Raw genomic sequence first — 22,554 nt, forward strand, 5'->3', positions numbered from 1 at the left:
CCCTGAGAATGAACTTGGAACAGGCTGAGAATTCAAGAGCCAGCAGCCATCCCCACTCCCACCACACACCCTGGCCTTACAGACAGCAGTGCCGCACTGCTACGGGATACAAAAAGCTTACTGAATCTGCTCGTCAGTGAGCAGCTGGGACTTTGAATGCAGATGAGAAGTAGGCTCAATCCACTTGAGTATAAAGATAAAGGGGTCAGTAGAGAATGAACATTATTTTCCTGTCCATAATTGAATTTTAAATGCATAATAAGACTACAGTAACTAGACACGAAAGGGTCCAACTGTTCTTAATTGATTAAAATAGATTCTGAAAACAGTTTGTATTAAGGACTTAGCACAATGCTGTAGCATGGAATCAGGATGGGTTTGCAGTTAACTGGCTCTGTTCATTGGGTCAAGCAGTATGGAACAGAAGTGGTTTTTCACAAGTCAGGTATCGTCACTCAGTACTGACAGTCACCTGCCTCTGCCCTGATAAACTCAACCATGGGGCAACAGCAACATATCTGGGGCCTTTAGAATCAAAACCCAGCTTTTTTCCCCTGTGAGCAGAAGGAATGTTTTCCAGTGCTTGTATAAAGTTAAGCTGCTAGAAAGAGGTACAGGGTAGAGGTCAGATGTGAGTTGAGAGTACTTGTACCCTGCTGCTTTTCCTTTTTCTCTTCCCTCTACTACAATGTCAGATCTCTGGTACAACAGTCAGTGTTGTTTTCCCTCAGTCAGAAAGGTTAAAAAAGTTCCCCCATAATAGCCCAGGGCAGGTTTGGTAGTGACCACAAGGGTAATTATATTGGCAAACTTCAGGGGGCCTGGTGGAAAGAGAAAAATGACAGATAGTGTTAGAAGGACAGGTGGAAAAATCATTTATACTAAGTCAGTAGTATGAGAAAGGCTAAATCCAAATGTATCATCATAAGCAGTTCATTGCATTACAGAAGCACGTAGACAGGAATTGAGGTTTTCTTCTGTGAGATCTTCAAACCTGGGACTCCAGCTGTTCTGATAAAAGGTTGGCTTATATGTCATTTGTCAGATATGGCCAAAAAAAGAAGTTAATATCTCACCCGTAAGATGAGACGGTAAAATCAAGACTGTTTTCTCTGCCTACGCATGGAAAATTCTAGGAAAAGTAGTTTTCTGTAGGCTCCTAGAATGAAAATATTATTTATCTTACCCTTGTCTAGAATGAAGGCTTTTGTTCTCTAGCCAAAGAATAAGTGTACTTCTGAAATACCTTGAAATTGGCTGTAGTACAGGTAGCTCAGCATTAATAAATGAAAAAAAAATAATATTACAATAATTTCTGCAATACCAGCTTGGTGTTTTATCTCATCACCTTTAAGCAGACTAAATAAAGCATTGCCTTAAATAATTTTCCATGAAGTAGCATGGCAACTGCTCCAGTTCACTGGCATTCATGCAGACAACAGAATCCTGGCAAAATTTTAACATACACATTTGAAAGGCAGCAACTCTGGGTTTTGTCTTTTAATTGCAGAGCATTAAATCATACAATCTGTCTAGCTCTAGGCTCTCTGTCTGGGCCATGTCTTATGTTAACCTGTTGTCAAAATAAATTTGATTTGTAACCATACAAAAGTCAGGGTGAGAGTTTAATTTTAGGTGGTTTCTCTGAACTATTTGAAACAATTTTTTCATGTAAGGGCTTCAGTAAATGCATAACAATAATATGCACTTATGGCAGCCCTGAGAAGTGAAGCACAAGGCCAACATACCTAATTGCACTTAGGTTCTTAAATCCTAAATTCTCATTGACTTTAATGAGAACAGAGGTGCTCAGGCACAATTTAGGAGCCAATCTATTCCTGTGCCTTTGACTTTTACCTAAGTCCAAATAATACTGTCAGACTTAAATGCAGCCTCTAAGTATTTGCTTGTTTTACTGGATGACACCTAGACTAGTCTGTACGCTGCAGTCTTTGTACTGGATCCAGTACTTCTCTTTCCAATCTCCACCTCCACCGTTGAATGGCAAAGCAGAAAATTGAAGCATTGCAGGAAACTTCCAACTTTAAAAATTAATAAGTTTATCTGAAGTCTTCTCTGGAATTCAAATGACTTCCTCATATCTCAAGAAACAGTAGCTATCTTTCCTGCAGGTCAGTGTGTACACGTTAATTTAAATCCATGTGACAAGGGATATCAGATTGAGCTGAAAATATATAAATCATAAATTCATGCTGACAAGGCACTTTTGAAAAAAAAAACAACTAGAAATAGATGCTTAGTAAATTTATACAAAGCCTTTGACATCATAAGTGCTTTAGAATAACATTCAAACAGCTGGTAAAATGGAAGTTTGTCATCCTTTGTATTACATGGAAGGAAGGTCAGACTAATTAATTAAGCAAATATAGAGAAAGCCTGACCTAGCAGTCATTAGAAACTAAAATCAATGGGAATTTGTCTTGCAGAACAAAAACATTACTGCTTACAAAACCATTAAAGAACTCTGGACTTGGACCAAGTAGATAGAAATCTTTTTGGAAGGCTTTTCTTCCCAGAACAGGAATTTTTCCTAACTCTTTTAAAGAGCATTTCATTTACAAATATTGGACTTTTCCATTTTGTAACTGAAGAGTAAATCCTACCGCACACTTACTGAGACTGCAGCCTCACTTAGCCATTTAAGTAGTATTTGCCCCAAACAACAGCTATTTTTTCAGTGCCTTATCACATGTCTATGAAAGCAAAATTTTATGTATTAAAATGAAACCTCTAACCTGTTCTAACAAGTAGATTCATGTTCCATTTTAAGTTTCTAAGTGTAGTAACATTAATAAATGACAAAAACAGCCTTAGCTCTTAGGATCAGCCTAAATTCTTGAATGGCAGATCTGTCATTGTCAAGACCTGGCAGACAGTATAAGCAGACCCCTGGGAATCATCCTTTAAAAACCTGGAGTTCCATAATCATATTTTGAAGGTATACAGTAAGTAAAAACAATAACAGTGGATTTGCGTATTGATTGTCAGCCTTATTCTGTATCTCTGACATGTAACTTCCAGTTTCAATCTTGTAGGATCTTGTCTATAGTGCCTCTGAACTGCTTTCAAGAAAGGTAGCAGTCATCTCCATGCTGCTGTGAGAGTACCGCATCTCTGTTACTGTTCATCGTATTGCATCCTGCTTTTAAATCAGTGAAGGATCCTTCTCATTTTACTTACCAGGACACAATATTGTTAGCTGTTGTTGGATGGTTTGAGTTCTCCTCTTTTAAGAAGAGAAAGTATTTAGTTCTCAAAATCATTTGTTTATACGCTAAAATTGGCAGGACTATTTTAGATAGAGTGTGCCAAATGCTGCACAGATAATACAATAACAGATACAGTCTAGGAGTGTTCCAGTGGAAGCACTGGATATTAACTGGAAGTAAAAACATGGTAGATCCTCATGGCTTCCAGTACTGATGTGGTTTGGCCACAGAGAAATTCACCTTCCACAGTACTATGTGTTTTGGTATGTTTCCGATGTATTCTGCTTCAGTAGTTCATTTTCTGTTATTCTGATTTTATGCAAGCATAAAACTATGGTAACATGGCATTATACAGACTTCATAACCTCAAGGAATTATTTGGGACACAGTGAACTAGGCATAATTCTGTTCTCATCTATCCCCGTAAACAGCAAAGTCCATAAATCATCTTCCATCTAGTTTGACATACAGTGGCAGTCAGGAAAATGTTATGCAGAGCTCTCCATCTTGCAAATATAGGCTGTGGTGCCAGTTAATACAGCAATGCTAAGGCTTTCTTCCAGGCAGCAAGCAGGGAAGTCACAAGAGTAAATACTCTTGACTCCTCTTTCCTTTCCTATTTTTTTCTCTATACAAAACAAACAACAACAACAAAACAATGCCAGCACATATCACAAAGAGTATGCATCTATGGATTGACCTTTACTTTAGAAATGTCCTTTTCCACATCTCTCACACTCTGAGCTTGGTGAATTTTATTAAATCCTGTTTTAAAATATGTTAAAACTGAGCTCTGTAGGGCTAAATATCTTCACTTTTAAAAAGAAAGTTCCTCTTTATGGGTTTGACTTTTACCTAACTGATTCTCCATTCTGCCTGGAAATATTTACTGGTGTACAAAGCGTCTAAAAATGTAGTGTTCTGACCTTGTAAGGATTTATGATTACTTTGCACACATGTAGATGGCAAGCTGAGAGCTGGCAAACAGGGACTTTGATGGGCTCTGTAGATAAACCCATAGACTGAAATCTTCAGTGGTGGCCTTAAATTTCTTGCCTTACACTCAGCAGGTCAGTCTGTGGTATCTCTGCAGAGAGACGTATCTGCTGTGGTCCTTGGTCCCGTGCTTCAGCAGCACAAGCTTTTGCTCTCCTGCTACCACAAGCTCTCCCATTGTATCTCATTTGCAATGCACAGTGAAACAAATTGCCTCCCCTTCCAACACTCAAACTTTAAACCACAAACTATAATGTTTAGCTGTTAATAAGGCAAATGAGGTGAGAAGTGTTGTGTATCGTTGCAACGTGGATGTCATTCAGAAATGCTGATGCATATTAATGTACACTGATGTCATTTAATGAATAATAGATGTATTTGTTATTGCTGTGCCACTCAAAGCAGGGAAAACAACATCAGCCTGCAAGGAAATATGTCAGGAACCACTATTGGACAACCAAAAAATGTTTATACATATTTCCTCATGCTGTATAAAAATGCAGATGGTATAGTATAGAAGAGGAGAGGGGAGCTGACAATTTCGTGTGGCCAAGTACACAGGACCTGGCACCAGAGCTATTTCCAGCCCGATTTGCTGAGGGGCACCTTGGCTTCATGTCGGTTATGTGGGGCCTCGGGTAGGCCAACCTGTTTGCCACAGGGTGCCTGTACCCATGGCCCCCAGCTGGCCAGGAGCTTTTATCTGATCCCTAAAGCCTGGAGAGCCCTGAGGGAGCCCAAATTCCCCAGGGTCCTGCCCTGTCAGGGGGTGGGTGGCCTGATGGCAGCCACAGCCTGCTCAGGCCTGCAAGGCAAAGCCCCGTGTCGCCATGAGGCATGGTGCCTGCAGGCAGGCCTGGCCTTGCTGCAGCCTGCTAAGCCTGATTTAAAACCTCTTTTTTTTTTAAATTGGAAACTATTTCTTCTTCCTACTTTTTTTTTTTTTTTTTTTTTTTTTTTTTTTTGTAATCTGGTGAAAAAAAGTGCTTTTATTCCTTCAAAAACTCATTTTCTAAACAGTAACCAGCAAGGATTTATGGACCAGTGATTTTCACAGCACCCTCTCAGAGTCATAGCAGTTATTATGCTGTATAAGCACATGCAGCATACTTGAGAATAATTGCAAGAAAAGGACCCCAGATAATATTTTCTGTTCTGTACTCACACTAATCTCACATTTTTTTAAAATAATAGCTTCTCAGAAAGTTACTGAGAACTAAAAATCTAAAAAAAGAAATTTGTAGAATTATCTTTGCTATTTTGAAGACACGGTAATTACTCAAACATGACGTAGCTTTCTTACGTGCCAAATTTGTTTTTTTACAAGAACTTTACTGGTTATTGAATAACTTATGTGCCAATTTTTTCATGTGCTCATTGAATGATACATGATTCAAGTACAAATTTATATTAGGCAGAGTTGTATGGAAAAGAGAAAATGCTAAAACAACCAGAAAAGACTATAAGAAATCAGTTTTGCCCAGGAACTCTGTGCGGACCATTCTTTTTTATTCAGTTCATCAAATCCTAGCGGGAGCTCATGAAGATAATCTTACAAAGAGTCCAAGTGGAAAAAAGAAGCAATCGTTATCCCATGTATCCTATGAGAAAAGCCAAAAAATTGTGCAACTTTGACTATCCAAGCACTACCTTCATTTTCCTCTGACAAAAGTTTGTAGTTAGAGATTTTTATTTAATGATAATACAAATATGGGAAAGAACATCCTGATCGTAATATCACAATGAAGAGAGCCTAATTTTGATTTCATTTATCCTAGTGAGTATTGGATCATATCTGGTTTTCCTCACCCTTACCTTTTTGGCCTCATAATTTTATTCATTGTTTTAAAATTCTCTTTGATTTGGCTTTCAAGGCGGGAATATGCTTAATAGCAGTGACATGACATTGCACTGGGGAGAACTAGCACAGCCATCTGAAGCCTTGCTTGCAAGTGCTCCTGCTTTCTTATCTCTCACAGAAGCATTTTGCAAAAATCCATTATTGTTGAGAGAAATGCATCAATAATGGAGGAAAACAAAAGTTTACAGTAAAAAGATGTTGTTTGCCACTATCAAGTAAGGGGGGAGATTAAATAATAGATCATATGTTTGAAAGATTGAAAATGAGTCTAATAACTCAATAATTTTTGAAGGAACAGGTATTCTTTTTTTTTTTTTCCTCTGATGCTATTAGTCTATTTTATGGCTTAAACTGCTCGAAAAATGCTGACTTTCTCTGTGTAGTAGAATCAGATATTTCAGGAAAGTAAAATTGGGCAATTGGATAATAAAATTAATGTCTGCTTGCAATCACATATCCCATTGCTGTTCGAAGATCCTGTTCTCTCAGCAAACCCAGTGAATTTAGTAGAGCTCTTGGATAAACTTTTATTTTCCTGATCAAACTTATATTTTCCAAACATTTGGTGGGTGAGACACTGTGTTGTATCCTATAATAAAGAGGGGGGAAAAGACAGAGATATGGGAGAGCGGGGTAGGTGCAGCTCTAGTTTGCTTCTTCAGAAGAATTCCTTCCACTGCAGCCTCTTCCTCTCTGAGGTGACTTTGGTGGTGCAACCCTAGCTCCTGGTTGAGGCACAATCTCATGAAATTGGGTCAGGTTGAATTTTGCTCTGCTAGAATGAGACTCACTGTACTGATGGGACAAGAAGTTTTCAACTCTGTTAAAATTTTCAGTACAAAATCTATCTACACTTGCAGATAGAGATAGGACAAGGGGGGAAAGGTTTTAAACTAAAAGAGGAGGGATTTAGGTTAGATGTTAGAAAGAAATTCTTTACTCTGAGGGTGGTGAGGCACTGACACAGATTATCCAGAAGTTGTGGATTGTTTTTTTAATGGAAAGAAAGGCAAAATAACAAATGTTTTTAACCTTTTTGAAAAAGAGACTGTTTATCACAAGATTATTTTTAGATGCAAAGTCTTTTTCTTCTTTTTTTTTTTTTTTTTTCCCCCAGAAAACAGATTTGAAACACTAATTGTAGTGGTTATTGTCTGTGATCTTTGCCTAGGGAAACAGTGGTAGCAAAATCCTTTCAGAGGCTTTCAGTTCTCTGCCTCCAAGCTCATAACTGTGACTGAGACAGGAATTTTGGGGAAGTGATTATTTTCTTGGGATTCTATTTTGGTGCAGCTGGTAGTGCAATAGGAGAATGCTTTGTATTGAATATCAGTTGTGAGGGGAGAGAAAGAGAATGAAGAATTCTGCACTTCTTTGAGATGATCAAGCTGTCGTGTTGCCTCATAGTCTTTGGGGAATGACTCCATAACTGCCTTTTCTGGAGCAAAAATGCCCTATACAATACACAGGACTGCATTGCCCAGTTTTTCATGAAGAATCATTGACTGAAATTCCCTGTAGCTGAAACAAATTTCCTGTAGTTATTCCTTCCTCTAATAGCTGTCCAGCTGCCTATGCCGACAGGTGAGCTCATGGCAAGAACTACTCCTTTCTGAGCATCTCCATGTGCCCAGAATATCCTGGTTGGTCAGTGTTTCAGAGAAGCCGGTGTTGTTAGCTGCAGTTACATCTGTCTGACTCGATATGGAGATTTCCTACTGGTAAATGGTGTCCCTATTTCTGAGGAGTTACCTAGAGCTACCTGTTGTGTGGTTTCTCAGATAAGGTTTTGTGACACCATCTGCCTTGCACTGAAAAAGACGCTTTCTGTTGATGCTGAGCCATTTGGAGGAATCCTGCACGCTCTGAAACAGGGCAGGGGCCTCTCTCAGATCTTTGCCTTGGTCCTTCCTGGATGTGCCTGGACTCTCACCATCCTCCAGTCATGCAGTTATGTGCTCACCACTGTAAAGTAACAAGGATCTCTTCAAAACAGAAATGGTTGTTGAGCAAACTGTTTGGCATATCAGCAACTCAGTATAAACAGATGTAACTTGCAAGGGAACACAGAAAGAAGACATAATAAGAAATAGTGTATTGTTTTTTTTTTTTTTTGTTTTGTTTTGTTTTTTTAAAGGAATGAGGTAGTAGGTGAGGTAGTACAGATTTGCCATTGTTTATTGTTTTTCTTTGTTTGTGGGGTGGCTTGCTACGCTGCATTCTGTATGGTTTACTTACAGATAACTTAAATTGTCAGTTAAGTGACCTCTCAATTGAGCCCTAGGTTTTAATGTAGGAGCATAAGGAGATTACAGGAATGAATTTTCAGGAGAAAAGCAAGCTGAAGACAGTCATTCTGATCCCTACATAAATAAGGAAACAAGACTTTGTTTATACAGAGCGTCCCATTCTTACCAAATCCAATAGATAAAATTTTGCTTAGAGTAGCAGTGTTAGTTCCTCCTCTGCTATTAATTTTAAAAAGTGCTGTAGGCATTCATGTTTTGCAGATGCTTGCTTAAGCTGCAAATACATGTCCACAAGTAAATAAGAAAATGTTTAAAGCTGAAGTAACATTTTTCTTGCTGTGGGATGAAAAATCACTTGGAAAATTCTCCTGTGCTGCATCCAAAATATCAGCAAAGCATTTGTGTGCTTCATTGTCCCAAGGCAATGTTCTGAGCATGATGCCAACCACTGTTGATTTCTATTTCCCAAAGATTCCTCTAAAAAGTGTTTCAGTTTGAATAACCTGAAGCAGGCATAATTATTCCCTTTCTCTACATTCCCATGCTAATTCTCTGACAACTGTCCATATAAAAGCTTTATCTTTGGTTGGTGGGTAGTGGGGAGTGCAGAAAAGCATGGGTTCATGGAAAATGATATTTTTTTTGCACCTGTCTGTTTTCTGATGGTCTCTACCACTCAATTACCCACAGAGACCGTGGCCTAAGCTACACAGACCATACATCTGAGGAAGGGGTCCTTCAAGACCACTACAAACTGAGCTGGTTTACAGAGTTGGAAGATCTGGGATTGCCCCTTTCTGATGTAAAATGTCAATAAAATATGCACAAGCCTTGCCAAATCTTTCTCTGTCCCCTGCTTAGAAAGTGTTGACTCTACTCTCTCTATAGATGCCAAATTAATTTCTTTGAATTTTTGAGCTGGAGTCAGCTTCCAAATGGATCCTACAGCAGTTTCCTGTAGGGTCTGTTTCCAGTTGGCCAAGGCTTTGAAGTGCACTAGAAAGACTTTCCTGGACATAGGAAGATAAAAAGTTTCAAGTATAAGCTCTTCATTCACCTGAATAAGTAGCTTACAAAGCTGTGTTAGAGCTGTTTGTAGCAAACTTCATGTTGATATCTTTCAGCTGTTACTATCCCATAATACATATCATGGCAATAACTGCAGGTATGGTAGGGAACTTTTTATAGTCTAATACTTGTAATATGGTAGGGTTATGTTTTCAAGGCAGCCAGCAATGGGGGTAATGAATCTTTAGAAGTTACCTTCTGTCAGCTGAGACAAAGTAATGGACTGCCTGGGTGCTCTTAGCCCATATGAGAAAACCAAGTAAGTCTTAACCAGTAAATCAGACTCCCTAAAAAATAAATATATAAAGAATTTTTAAAAAGCTCAACCTAGGCTGATTGCACCTGCATTTCCTTTACAAAGTCTTGCAAATTTAGTTTTAAACTGTAACTTCTGTGAATTTTAGCTAAGAAAATTCAGTGAGGTTTTCTGTTATCAAGCTGCCCAGTGATGCCACTGGAGCATATATAAATAGTCTTGAGAGCAGTGTATTTGTACACGCATTTTAATTTTGAATCCATGGGACAAGATTGCTACGATAGCAATGGTGCTATTGTGCACATTTATTGTATGTAAATGGGAAGACAATCCTTCCTGTTTGGAAGCAAAGCACAGGCTGATAGGTTTCAGCTACTACATATACAACAAGTCCAGATATTTGAAACAGGAAAATATCACAGATGCTTTAAAAGCTGTGTTTTTCATTAATCTGACTGTAAACAGCATGCAAATCTCAGAGAGGAGCAGGTGAGGGAAGAGCTGAGCCAGGAATTTTATGGGAAGGAAGACTGATGATAGCAGGGTTTAACCCTGTGCAGCAGTCCAGTCTCTTCACCTGCCAGGAACTATTCGTTCCTGTCTATGCCTGATCCCTCACTTGGGATGGCCAAAACAGTTATGAGGCCACACACCAAACTGGTTGTATCAGGGTATGGATCTAGGATAAAGCAAATCATATTTTGTCAGCTTAGTTTTAACCCAGATCTGTCCCCCAACCTGGTCACCAGCCCAGTTGTGACCATTTCATGCAGATCCAGAGAACTATTTCATTGCAGGGTGGACTCTGGAGCAGGAATGACTGCAATGTAAATACCGAACTGTCCATGAAACCACAAGTCCTTCCCATGAGGCTGGAGAATGACAAAGGAGCATATTGCTTACAGGAATGACAACTTTCTATATAAATAGCAGCAGAGGGAGGGAAAAGGGAGCCTTGCCAAGGAGGGAAAGCATGAGAGAATTACAATGTCAATGACATTGTTTTGTGTAGATCTGACAAAAACTGACCGTGCTGTCTGCATCAGTGATCTCTCAGGTGCAAAGGACAAGAGGTAGCAAGAAGATCTGTGCCTGCAGTGATGAAGAAGTCTTTCTCCTCACCTGCGCTGCTGGGGTTTTTTAAAAGTGCTTTGATGAGATCTCAGTGACTTTAAGTAAGGGGAGCAATTTGCCCTCCTACAACTGGGAGATGAAGCAGTGCAGGTGCGAAGTGTCTGTTCTGTGCTTGGTATGTTTATACTTCACTAGCCAAAAAAGAAAAAGCCTAGCAGACAGTTCAGGTGTTTTCTAATGAACAAGAGACTATTTGATTAAATATCACCTGAGAACACAACATCACTTTTGGAGCAAGACCCTAGCTGTGGGGCAATCAAAAGAAAGCTGTTCTGTTGACTCAAATCATGCTTCGTTCAGTTCAGTCTCTGCTGAATTTAATCTCACCTGTGGCAGGGGTGGGAGCAGTGCCTATAAGGTACTGCTCCTCCAGTCCTACAGCGGCTCAAGGAAAAATGCTCAGAGATGCCACATCTGTAGCCAAGTGTTAAAAAGGGACAATAGAAAAGCTTTGAGTGTTCTTCGGTTCATAAGAAACTTAGTATATGCCTACCATACTGTGGATAAGAGTCAGAAAAATCATGTTGCTTGTCAGCTCCAGTGGTTCTCAAGTCCTTCTTAGCAGTGATTTTAATGGGTGGCTGGTGGAAAGGACCAAGGATGAACCCTAAGGTTTACATTTTTGTTTGTGTGTACATGTGCACACTTAGTAACATACAGCTGGAGCATTTTATATCTGACATTTAACCTCTTGCAGTTATGGACAATGAAGTATCTGCGTGGGCTGTGCTTCCTAACAACTAGGCAGCATCCTTTTGAATTGGTCACAGCATCCCCTTAGCTGCTGTTGAAATGGTTAGCTGCTTTCATCAGAAGATGGGTATATCCAGGTGGGAACCATTTGGGTGGCACATTGCTTTTTTTCTTACAGGTTTGCTTTTTTTCTTACAGATTAAAGATAATAAATGCCTTAGTACTAAATAGTGTTTAAGGAAACTTATGGAATATCTGCTGCTTTCATTTTTTTTTTCCAGACCTTGATTTATTGCTTTTTTTTATGTGTGTTGTTTCTTTTAAAGACTGCTTCATTTTTATGCACTTACTGTTTCTTAAAAAATACCAGTTTTATGAAGATTATATGAAATAAATGCTAGAAAAAAAAGAGATCCCTTTGCTGGCTTGTTCCAGCAGCCTACATTCTGAGAACCAAGGGTGTCTAAAGGGCAGCTGATATCAAGTCCCAGGCTGGGGAGTACTGATACAAAGCATTATTGAGGCATGGTATTTCTTCATGAGAAAAGCTATTCCATCTACTTAAATTCCATGTGTAACTAAAGTTTTTGTGGTTGCATTATGTTTTCATTTCTCTTTTAATATATTATTTCCTTAGTTTCCCACAATTTAAATCAAACCACTATTAGAAAACACCAGGGTGACACATAACTTCATTGTCTGTAACGGCTGTTATAAATTTTTAATGCATGTGCAAGGACTTAGGCAAATAAAACCACTGATGAAAGGCTGGCTATTTACGAAAGAGAGAACTGCTCACAAAGGTGAGTGTTTGCAAGGTCAGGATCTTTTTGTACTTTTTTTTTTTTTCCTCATTTTTTAACTTTTTCTGTGCTACGACCAGGATTTTGCAAATGTGAGTAGCTGTTGGTTATTAAAATATTCTCAAGCTACCTTTATTAGAAGTCTGTTATGTTCTGATCCAAATGAGTCTCCTCATTGCTGCCTGCTGATTTGGGATCAAAACCCGAAGCAAAAGAATGGTGAAGGAAAACTCCTTTACAGGTGCAATTATGGGTTCATTTTTTTTTTCCACTTGCTCGAATGTGATTGCCAACCTGTTCCTGTTCTTCAGGCAACTCTTAAAAGAGATTGCTACTTATGTATGGCAGCAGGAAAATGTTATGAAGTGAGAGCAGGTGTTTTCTGAACAGGAGAGTTTGCTTCTTTCCAGAATATACCCATGGTGAATGCGAAGATGAGAATTGTAAATGCTGTAATGGTGTGACAGTCTGAATGGTGAGAGAATATAATGCTAGTCATCTTCAATGTGCTGATCAAATACAGCATGTGAGAAGAGAATGGAGAGGTTTGTTGGAATAGAGGTTTGTTGCAACTGAACAAGAGCTGCATCAGTATGTGTTAATGAATATTTCCTTTCTTGCTGCCTTTTGCTTACAACTTGCAAAATTCAGTGATGATAGAGTGAACTCAGTAGCAGAATGTGATCAAGAAAACAGTATTTTCTGGTGATTTGCAGACGCAGGCATTAGAAAATCCTTCACTTTCTTTCCCTAGGAAACATTTCCACTGGCTGCAAGACACAAAGATGGGGATGTAAAATGGTAAGGACAGAAATAAAAGAAAATGTTTTGTGAATTTGTGCTGCTAAATGTAGAGATTACCTAACTTTGAAGTTGTATGATTTTTATTTGAGGTGATGCTTTTGAAGCTGTGATCTTCTTGTGTGAAAATCTCTAATGTGCTTGTAGGTGAATATTTTGAAGCATGAATCGTAAAATATTCCAGAAAATGGAAGACAAAAAAAATGCAGTTTTTTTTTTTCAGAGTTTAGTCTTTTTATTTTGTATTACTCAAAGTCTTGAACCTTGGATAATTATGTTTTGTCTTTATTTGAACTTCTTATAATGGGAGATACTTTCCTGACAAGTTGTCAGCTTGGAATGACCTCCCTTCCCAACCTAGTTCCAGTTCTTTCTGAACTTCTCTGGAAATCTAACAGGAAATGGGTCACTTGATACATGTGTATAAGCTCACCTTTGCTCTAATTCCATGGCACCTCTCCATTATAGACCCTTCCTTCTGTTACAGTCATTGTGTTATTTTGATATTCCACATCGATATAAGATGTTGTTTTCCCTGATTTTCCCTATTAAAAAAAAAAGTCACAAAATGACTTGGGCAGAGCAACTGACAACATGCTCCATTTTTAGAGTGGAGGTCAAGGAATCAATATGGCAAAGCGAAGTATGACAAATACTTAGTGCCTAGGAAAAAAAAAAAAGGATCTATTATTATATCTCTTAGTTGATCTCCTAGTTGGATTATGCTCAGACTGAGGGCTGAATTTTAAACTAGGCTGATGAAAATCCAGAATAGTTCTGCAACGTACAGTGTGATATGGTTATCTGGTAAGAAGTTGTAGGTAGGTTGGTGATGTTGGCAGAGGCCATGGGAGCTTGAATATGAACACAGGAAAAAAATAATACTGAATGGGTGACATCAGCTTACTTTGGACCAGTTTATGATACAGACTAAAGGTATAAGGCAGCAAATGCTTCCAAAAATCATGAAATCAATCAGAAGGGGCAGGAGCAGGAAGGGGAAGAAAGGCTTTTCCACCAGATAGTTTATATTTACTTGAGCATGTGGTTCTTTATTGCCGTTGGCCCTGACTGAAAGTCTAAAGCATAACATTAAGAGAGAACCTGTGATTTATCATAAAATGAAATAAATTTTTGTTCTGTTTCTAGCGGAAGAAATGTGAGCATCTGTGTTTTCAGCAGCCTTCTGTCTTGTTTCCTCATCTTTCCCTCTGAACAAAGTACTGACTGACACACTGGGAATATGATGTTTTTCCTGTCTAGGAATCTTTCCCTCGCTGACTGCTGTGGATTTGGAGTATCTGTGGATAGGACCCCCAGAGGCTTAGTCTTGCCAGGGCTAGGTGAAATGGTTTTGAAATTTAAATGCTAAAATAATGTTGGGAAAGTGTACTTATCTCTGTGGCTATTGTTCAAGCAAACCCTTGTCCAGTTGACATGCTCTTTCCTTTCTGTTTATGTTCAAAAGGGATGAAAAGATCGTTAAAGATTCCATGAACTAACTCATAAAGATTCAAAACTGAGCATACAGCATTTAATTTTCCTCCAGATGTTTCTGTGCAAATCAGATGTCTGATTTGCAGTCTGTCACTGATCATCTAGTTTATTAGGATATGCACTTTCACAGCCTTGTTTTAAAGTTCATTCTCTTGAACTATCCTCCAAAAAGACAGATGCCAGAATTCTTTCCTAAAGCTCTAGCGAACATGTACAAGAGGTGGAGGAATCGCTGGACCTGTTCTTCTGTATCTTCTGAAGGTCAAACTGCCTTCTAGGTACTCTTTGAAGGTACTTTACAAAATGTAGAGCATGATCTTTCTACTTTTGGGTGTATTTTGGATGCATATCTGTTTCTTTTGCACAGCACTTGGAAGAGGCAGGTACATTATTTTTGCTCTTGCTTAAAACAACAGCTCAGGCAGCAGTATTTAGGAGGTACTTGATCTTAGTCCTTTAATCCTCCTTGAACACTACTGCACTGCTGCTTTATGCACAGGAGCTTCTGTGGACTTGTGTGGGTGTGGAAAGTACAGATAGTCACCCTGGCAAGGAAAGTATTCTGAATTGTAACTATTGCAGAGCATTAAACAATTGCCTTTGGTAAGAAATGCCAGCAAGTAATACTTAGCATATTAGTTTTGTTGTTGAAAATGGATTGTCTATGCATATATCTGAAAATCCCAATTAAATTCAATCTTGATGCTCACAGCAGATAAGTATAACAAAGATTCTAAGTAATTTGCTTTCATACATATGAATAAAATAATTATTATGCAGCATATCTAAGTAGTTAGACACCATCAGAAAGCCTACCCTTGAATAACAGAAAGGGAAGAAAGTGTCCTTTCTTTTGTAGTCAGAAACAAAGTATTGACTATATATGGCACATTTTGGATTTCACTAGCTGTAAGATATTTTTCTTTATAAACATGACAGCTCTACTAAGCATGGTAGAAAAATTCACTGCTCTTGCTCAAATATCTTTAAGTTTTTCTCTATGAGAATGTGCTGAATGTTGTGTCTTTTAACATTGTCTGCACCATTGGTTCCTGTTGCAACTGACTCATTTTCACTGTGTGTTGAAATTAAGGAGCGTGTTCATCTGCCTATGGTATATTCTTCATTGCAGCTTTGTACTGGAAGCTTTGTCTCTGATGCTTAGATGTCAAGATGGTGCAGTCATATTTCATACTGTAAAGAATTGTCGGTGCTTCTACAAGGGAAAAAGTGGTAGCAGTATAGTGACATGAATTACTCTAAACGTTAATTAAATTGGGTTGCAATTGATTACTGACAGTGTAAGTTAAAATTAGTAAACTTTTCTTTGTGTGCACCTCTCTAAGGTTTCAGTGCAATGAAGTGAACTTGACTTATGAGGCAAGGCTCTTGCCAGGATAACTTAAAAGTCAGGATGAAGAAGTGAAAGCATTTGTTTACTAATATACTTATTCTAGACGGCTGAGATATTAGATTACATGCTTAATGTTTTCCCATTTTAATTTTGACATGAACAATAATATCTGGGAAATAACTGTAAGTTTCCAGTTCAGGGAACACATTTTGATTAGGGAATCAGAATTGCATGAAGGCATAAAAACAGCTATAATCTTTCTTTTCCTCTTGTGATTATTATTATGAATCCAACATCAACTCCTATTTGCATTTTCTTTCCTCCTCATTTGTATATTTTTTCCTGTGAGAAAATCATTTGAAAACAGTGACTTGTTAAATTACCAGGATTAGTTTACCTGAAAATGTCTGATGATAATATCATCTAAACCACATGTTCTGCGTACATCCTGATTACAGGTAAAATCCCTGCTATTTCCTTATGATAATCAACACCAGGTTTATACATCTCATTCAGAACTATCTTATAATAAATCCTCATATGTTCCAAATTCCTTATTGGCTTAGCTAGATATCTGGATGAAGAAAGACAGAGGTAGATGACATGCTGATCATGGACCTTCTACTGGAAAAAAAAGCACAGATCATGGGTTAAGGTCCTGAATTGTAAGCAGCTCTAACACCTACCAAATGCTTGCATGCAGAAAGGAAATGGGAAAAGTTGAGATAGGAGAGAAAGGGAAGAGGCGAGCAGATCAGAGTCAGACACAATTCACCTTCCTTGTAGATTTATCCATCTCCGAAGTTGTACAAATAGTGCAGAATATTTATCACTTACTAACTGTTCATTATTTTAATGATTACAACTTAATAGCACCATAAGTCACAAAGGTTGTCTTAGGCAGAAAGGAGAAAATTCTTGACTGCATTGTCAGGGGAAATAGCCATGATCAGCACCTGTGTCCCTCTCTCTCCAGGAGTAAAGTCTTTAAGACATGCATGTTGCATATGAGTAGAAAGGTGTAGTAACTCATAGCTGTAATTCCTGGGTATTTACTCAGTGTCTTTAGCTGTGCCTGGGACTAAATATTACACGTCTTTAGCAGCATCCCTGCAAAAACTCTGTTAGCAGAAACTGAGCTTCAGTTGTCTTATTTAGGAGAAGTATCCCTTCTAACATGACACACCAAATTTTGTGCAAAACTTAATTGACAAGGATATATGAAGACGGATTTTCTTCAAAATGTGAGTACTTCCTGTATATTTCCTAGTAGTTTACAGTAACTAAATGAGCTTCAATTTTTAGACAAAAACTGAGTTGCAGAATTAAAGATTGCTTTCATGAGCGCCCTTTTCAAGAGATCGATAACTATTTAATATTGACATTTGACTTAACAGTGAAAAAGAATACCTAATTTTTGGGACTTGCATGTGCTGCCCTTTGAAATAATAGAGAATGCTTTACCTAAAGGAGTTAAACGTGTCTGAAGCTGAAAATGGCACTTAATCTCAAAACAGGCAGTTAGTCTAAACCAGTCTTGTAAGTCACTGAAAGAGCTGTATTAAGAAACCAGATGAGCATAGCTTAATGTTCATCTGGTTTCTTTTCTTGCTCTGTCCCAAAATTAACAGAGTGAAAACTGCACAGTCAAATTTGATTTAAATGCTCTATGTTTTCTTCCAAAGGCCTGCAATTATTTCCCAAACTCTTACTTGACAAACACTTTCAAGCTATGTAAAAACCTCTCTTCTAATAAACCAAACTTTAAATCATGCCTTCTCCTTACTACACGTTACAGCTAGAAAGCTGTGCTACTGCAGGGTACAGAAACACAACGCTTGAATCTGTAGAAACCCACAGCTATGCTATGATAAAGTACTGCTTATAAACATTTATCTAAAAAAAAAAAAAAAGCATCTGCAGTTTCAAACCACACTTAAGTATTTACCTCAAACTAGAAGTTAGCTGTATCTGATGAAGTAAAATTAAAGTATTATTTTCACCAAGGCACTCACTCACATAGTTGCAATCTCTGATTTTTCATTATTCGGTGACACAGTCTCTGCAAATCTAGCATAATAGTACAGAAAATAGTTTGCACCCAAGCACAGGAATCATGCTGTATAGTTAAAGAACACAGAAACACACACTGACAATAAGTTATTAAGCAGCATCCCTGTTTAAATGCTGTCAAACATGACTATAGAAAAAGCCACGAACCTAGCAGTGCTACTTCGGCACAGGACTGTACAGCAAGCACTCCCCTGCAATACACACACATGCACACAATGCAAAATTATTCGCTTAGTGTCACTGCACATCGGCTCGATTCCTTCACTCAATTTAGAAACAACAGCAACAAAAACCATGCGGCTCTGACACTGGTCCTGGACCGGAGGTTGTCTCTCGCACAGCAAAAGCTGCAAGGCTTCGGCTCCTTATTAACCTCGGGAACCAGTGCCTGCTGCAATATCAGAGTCACTTACTGCATTGCTTCTCAGCGGAGCGAAAGTGGCTGCTCTTCCCAGCCACACATGGCTCTGCCAGCTGGAGGGGTTCTCTATTCAGCACGATTCAGCTCCACGGTCTCTGCGTGCGGAGGGTAATTGCCTCTGCTCCGTGCTGGGGTTTTCTGGCTGCAGTGACTGCTCACCCTATCCATTGCCTCTGGTGTATGCTAAGTAAGCAATCCCCTGGGTCTTCATAACGAAAGGATGAAGAGTCACAGCTCTCGAGAGCAGATAAGGTGTTCTGCCGAAAGCCACTGCTTCCAGGGCATTTTAAAGGCAAAGGGGCCGGGGATGCCTTCATCTCGTGCTGTAGTTGGTTATAGTGCAAGTTCTTCTGTTCAGTAACTTGCAGTTGAATTCGCAGCTGAGCGCTATTTTTATGTTTCAGAGAGATTTGAATTTCTGTTACGAATTCAAGCTAATGCATTTTTCAATGTTGAGGAACGAACTCTTTCAGCCGAGCTTAATCTTCTGGTTTTCAGAAGTAGAAATGAAAGGGGAGCAGGGGGTGTCCCAGCTCTGAAATGGAGTTTACCAGCTGTGCTTACAGAAAGGATACGGTCAGAAAGTAGCTCCCTAAAGCTTCATGGATTAACATTTCAGATTTAACACACCCCAAGAACTGTTCTACTCACCCTTGGCAGTTGTCTGTAGGGTGTCTGTTAGGGGGAAAAATGTAGGGACTGGCCCTACAGCGTGCTGATGTGGCAGAAATAACAAACAGTAATAATAAAGAGGCAGAGAGAGGAAGAGCTGCAGCAAGAAATTCCTCATCAGGGATCCTACAGTAATATATTTGGCCATTGGGGAAGCTACAGGAGAATTGCACTCACTTTCCTCGTATCCAGCTCGAGGGAGGTGTACGGATGGGCAGTTTTGTGAGGCCTCTCTGCTGCCCACTCCAACACTGACCTTCAGAGGGACTCTCAGGAGAAAAGACCCATTTTGGTGCTGTGCTTGCTTGTTACCCAGGCCTCCTGTGACCTGCTGGTGCTAATTGTGCCTAACCATGTGTGGCGAATCTGTGAAAAGAAACACATAACAGCCCTGAAGGTAAAAATGTGATGTTTTCTCCACCTAGGTGCCCTAATATGTAACACGGCAATCATTAATTAAGATTTCCTAAAATGAGACATTGTGTAAGATGTTGATTTAATCATCCCACTAAGACTCTTGGGCAGGGGAGATTTTGTGTACATAATAAACTTTGTAGGAAGATTAACTGGACCGTTTAGGAAAAGGGCAGGCAAGGACAGGCATCTGGAAAGTGCATGTCACATTTTTTTCCTACAGAAAGTGTTTTATTAGCTGGACTTCATTTTTTTTCTTTTTTTTTTTTTTTTTTCTGGAGTTACTGTATTAATGCAACTTTCTACAATACCCCTCAGCATCATTAATGCTGTTGGTATATCATTTTCAGGGCAGTACATTTCTGCTTGTAAAAATGCCAAAGATGCTCAGTCTTTCTAGCCCACAGATGTTGCTGGAAGGGTGGTGGTTTGCACTTTCACAAAAATAGCATCTTGGAGGAGAGGGGAAACCTACACACAGTATATTGGTGTCAGCATCAGTGGGTTCCTACAAAATGGGAAGACAGTCCTATAACAGAAAAACTGACCTTTTTTTTTTTTTTCTCTTGTGCTCATAGCTGTGTTCAGCACCTCAAATTTGTTGAGTCATAGAAAAGGCACCAACAAAGGTGCCTTGAATATTAAGTTTATTGTACGTAGTATTTATGTACTGGGTGCTTCTGGTTTAACTCTTAAAATGTAGAGAAGAATCAGTCTGTGTCCCAAGCACTTACGCAGTCAAAATCAGACAAAATTATTCAGACCTCTAACAAACAGGATTGCCAGATGACAGCCTTGTTGCAAGAAGATCAGGAAAACCTGACTGGGTTTGTGAGCTGCAGCATTGGTAGCAGAAATAATTAACTCATCGTCGGGCCTCTCAGCTTTTATAAGACCCTATAGAAAGGCCCTCAATTTCTCCTCTTTATTTCTCTCTCACACTTTCGGAGCATATTCATCCTTCCAATAAGTCCATTTACTTCCCTTGGTTGGGGGATAAGTTATAATGAATTTCTTTGAAGTTGGAGTTGGACAAAAAGAATTGAGTCAGCACAGTAATTAGGAGTGAACCTTTTTAACATTCCAGTAGACACCAGAACTGGCCATGGGTAGATAAGTGGTTATTCTAACAAGCAGAATAATCTCATGCTATGGAGCTGTGGTGAGGGCAGAAGGAAGGATTATAGATTTCAGTGGATCATTTTCATCTGGTTTTCTGGGCTCCTTGCCTCAGCTCAATAACACAGCAAGCTCTGCTGTGCTAACACATCACTTTACTTTCTGTTAGTAGCAGTATTTTAAACCCTGAAAACAAAAAGAATCAAGCAACTGATTTACTGGGGAGAGGCACAAAGGACAGCATTTACCATCTTTAAGAGACATTTTAAATCTAAAAGCACGGTTGCATGCTTTCCCCTCACCCTCCTCCCAGTTAAAAAAAAAAAAAAAAAAAAAAAAAGTTGTAAAATAACTATTATATTTAAGGAACAGACCAATAAATACCCTGGAAGTGCAGGGCTGTCAGTTTGTTGTTGAATAGGAAAGTACCAGCACCTAAGAAGCAGTGTTGCACAAGATGATTTAACTAAAAAGCTTTTCCAAGCCAGCTGGAAAGTATATTATATTTGCAAACTGCAATAAAAAAGAATTGAATTTTAACCTTCCTGCTAGGGAAACATAAAAGGTTTATAATTGACTCTGGCTATACAATGGTGAAGAGAGCCAGAGAGTGCCTGTCTATGAGGAAAGTAAACTAGTTCACGTATGGATTTGTTTATCGTACCCATCACTCTCTCTCTCTCTAAATATATATATCTCATAAATACATCAGGATTTATATAGTAGCAACATAGTTGTGTCAAAAACAGACTCCATAAGCTTAAAAGAATTTGGGAGCAGACTGGATATCCCTTCATTCAATTCCTCAGCGTGACAGTACAGGGCACGTTTGTTGTGGCTGCATTTAACAGCCCTACCAGTAGTTGGAGGTAACTTGTGCTAGGTATTGTAGGGCAGAGAGAAGGTCATGGGCAGCTGAACTGGAGGCCAGTGTTTGCAGGAAAAGGTCATCTTGTCCCTCCCATTTCAGGTAGGGAATAGAAAAATGGGGAGGAAGAGACAGAAAAGCCTGTTCAAGTCACTTTGAACCTTCAGAGAATGAGGCTCTTCTGTGCCTTCTTCCAAACAGTAAAGCAAAACATCATCCATTTTCCTTTTTTAAGTAAATGATGTATATCCAATTTGAAATCTTCGCTCTCTTCATTATCTTTCAGCTGGCTTGGCAGTCAGCTGCTAACTGTGACCCAGAGAAATGGAGCACTCTACAAAGACTTCCTTACTACACATCATCTTCTGATAGTAACTGGGGGAAAATCAGCCTTGTATTATGTCCCAGAAGAAAAGTGGTTATAAAAAATAGATATTTGCATATTAAGAGTGAGGGCATTAATACTTTGATGCGTGAGATCAGATTTGCATACATGCTAATGAAAGAGTTATCATAACTAAACTGTGTTTAAAATTGCGGGGTGCACGCCCATGTGTAACTATAATGCTGATAATCAGTTTGCTATTATTCTGAAATTGTTTAAACTGAATAAAGAACACCTTAATTTTCAACAATAGTGTATAACTACAAGCTAAATAGGAATGCAATTTTTAGGAATCTGCTTTAAGTATGCAGCTTTAGTATTTTCAGATAAATTTCTAGAATACATCTCCATAGGAAGACCCTTTAAAAGTGAATGCACATGAGTCGTTGCTGTCACATCTAGAAGGACATTCTCAAGTCTTTCTCAAATTGATTTAATCCTGTTCCATTGGAGATACTACAGCTTGTGGAGATGAGCAAATGGAACCAAATACTCCATCACTGAAGAATAGTATTTGAATTAGGGACATGTTTTCTAATTTCATGGGAAAATTAACTGTAGGGATCATTATCTTAATTAGCTTGTATTTTTTTCTTAAATTAGCAGATTGTGTAGTGTACTATATTCTGTTTCTGCTTTTTTTTTTCTTTTGTTCTCTCA

The 22,554-nt window shown here is 38.7% G+C and overlaps 2 protein-coding genes across 9 annotated transcripts in view; one reads left to right on the forward strand and one right to left on the reverse strand.

The window, feature by feature from the left end:
- The window catches only part of ARNT2 (aryl hydrocarbon receptor nuclear translocator 2), a 175,542-nt gene that overhangs the window by 20,407 nt on the left and 132,581 nt on the right, over nucleotides 1-22,554 (forward strand). The window lies entirely within an intron of this gene.
- CTXND1 (cortexin domain containing 1) overlaps nucleotides 1-22,554 on the reverse strand; it is a 50,371-nt gene that overhangs the window by 16,287 nt on the left and 11,530 nt on the right. For 2 of the 3 annotated variants that reach the window (XM_068696316.1, XM_068696315.1), the window contains exon 2: nucleotides 19,286-19,474. The gene's annotated coding sequence lies outside the window, so the exon portion shown is untranslated. The other variant, XM_068696314.1, reaches the window with a different exon arrangement.

The sequence above is a fragment of the Anas acuta genome, chromosome 12 (assembly GCF_963932015.1).
Source record: "Anas acuta chromosome 12, bAnaAcu1.1, whole genome shotgun sequence".
In the NCBI taxonomy this organism is placed as follows: domain Eukaryota; kingdom Metazoa; phylum Chordata; class Aves; order Anseriformes; family Anatidae; genus Anas; species Anas acuta.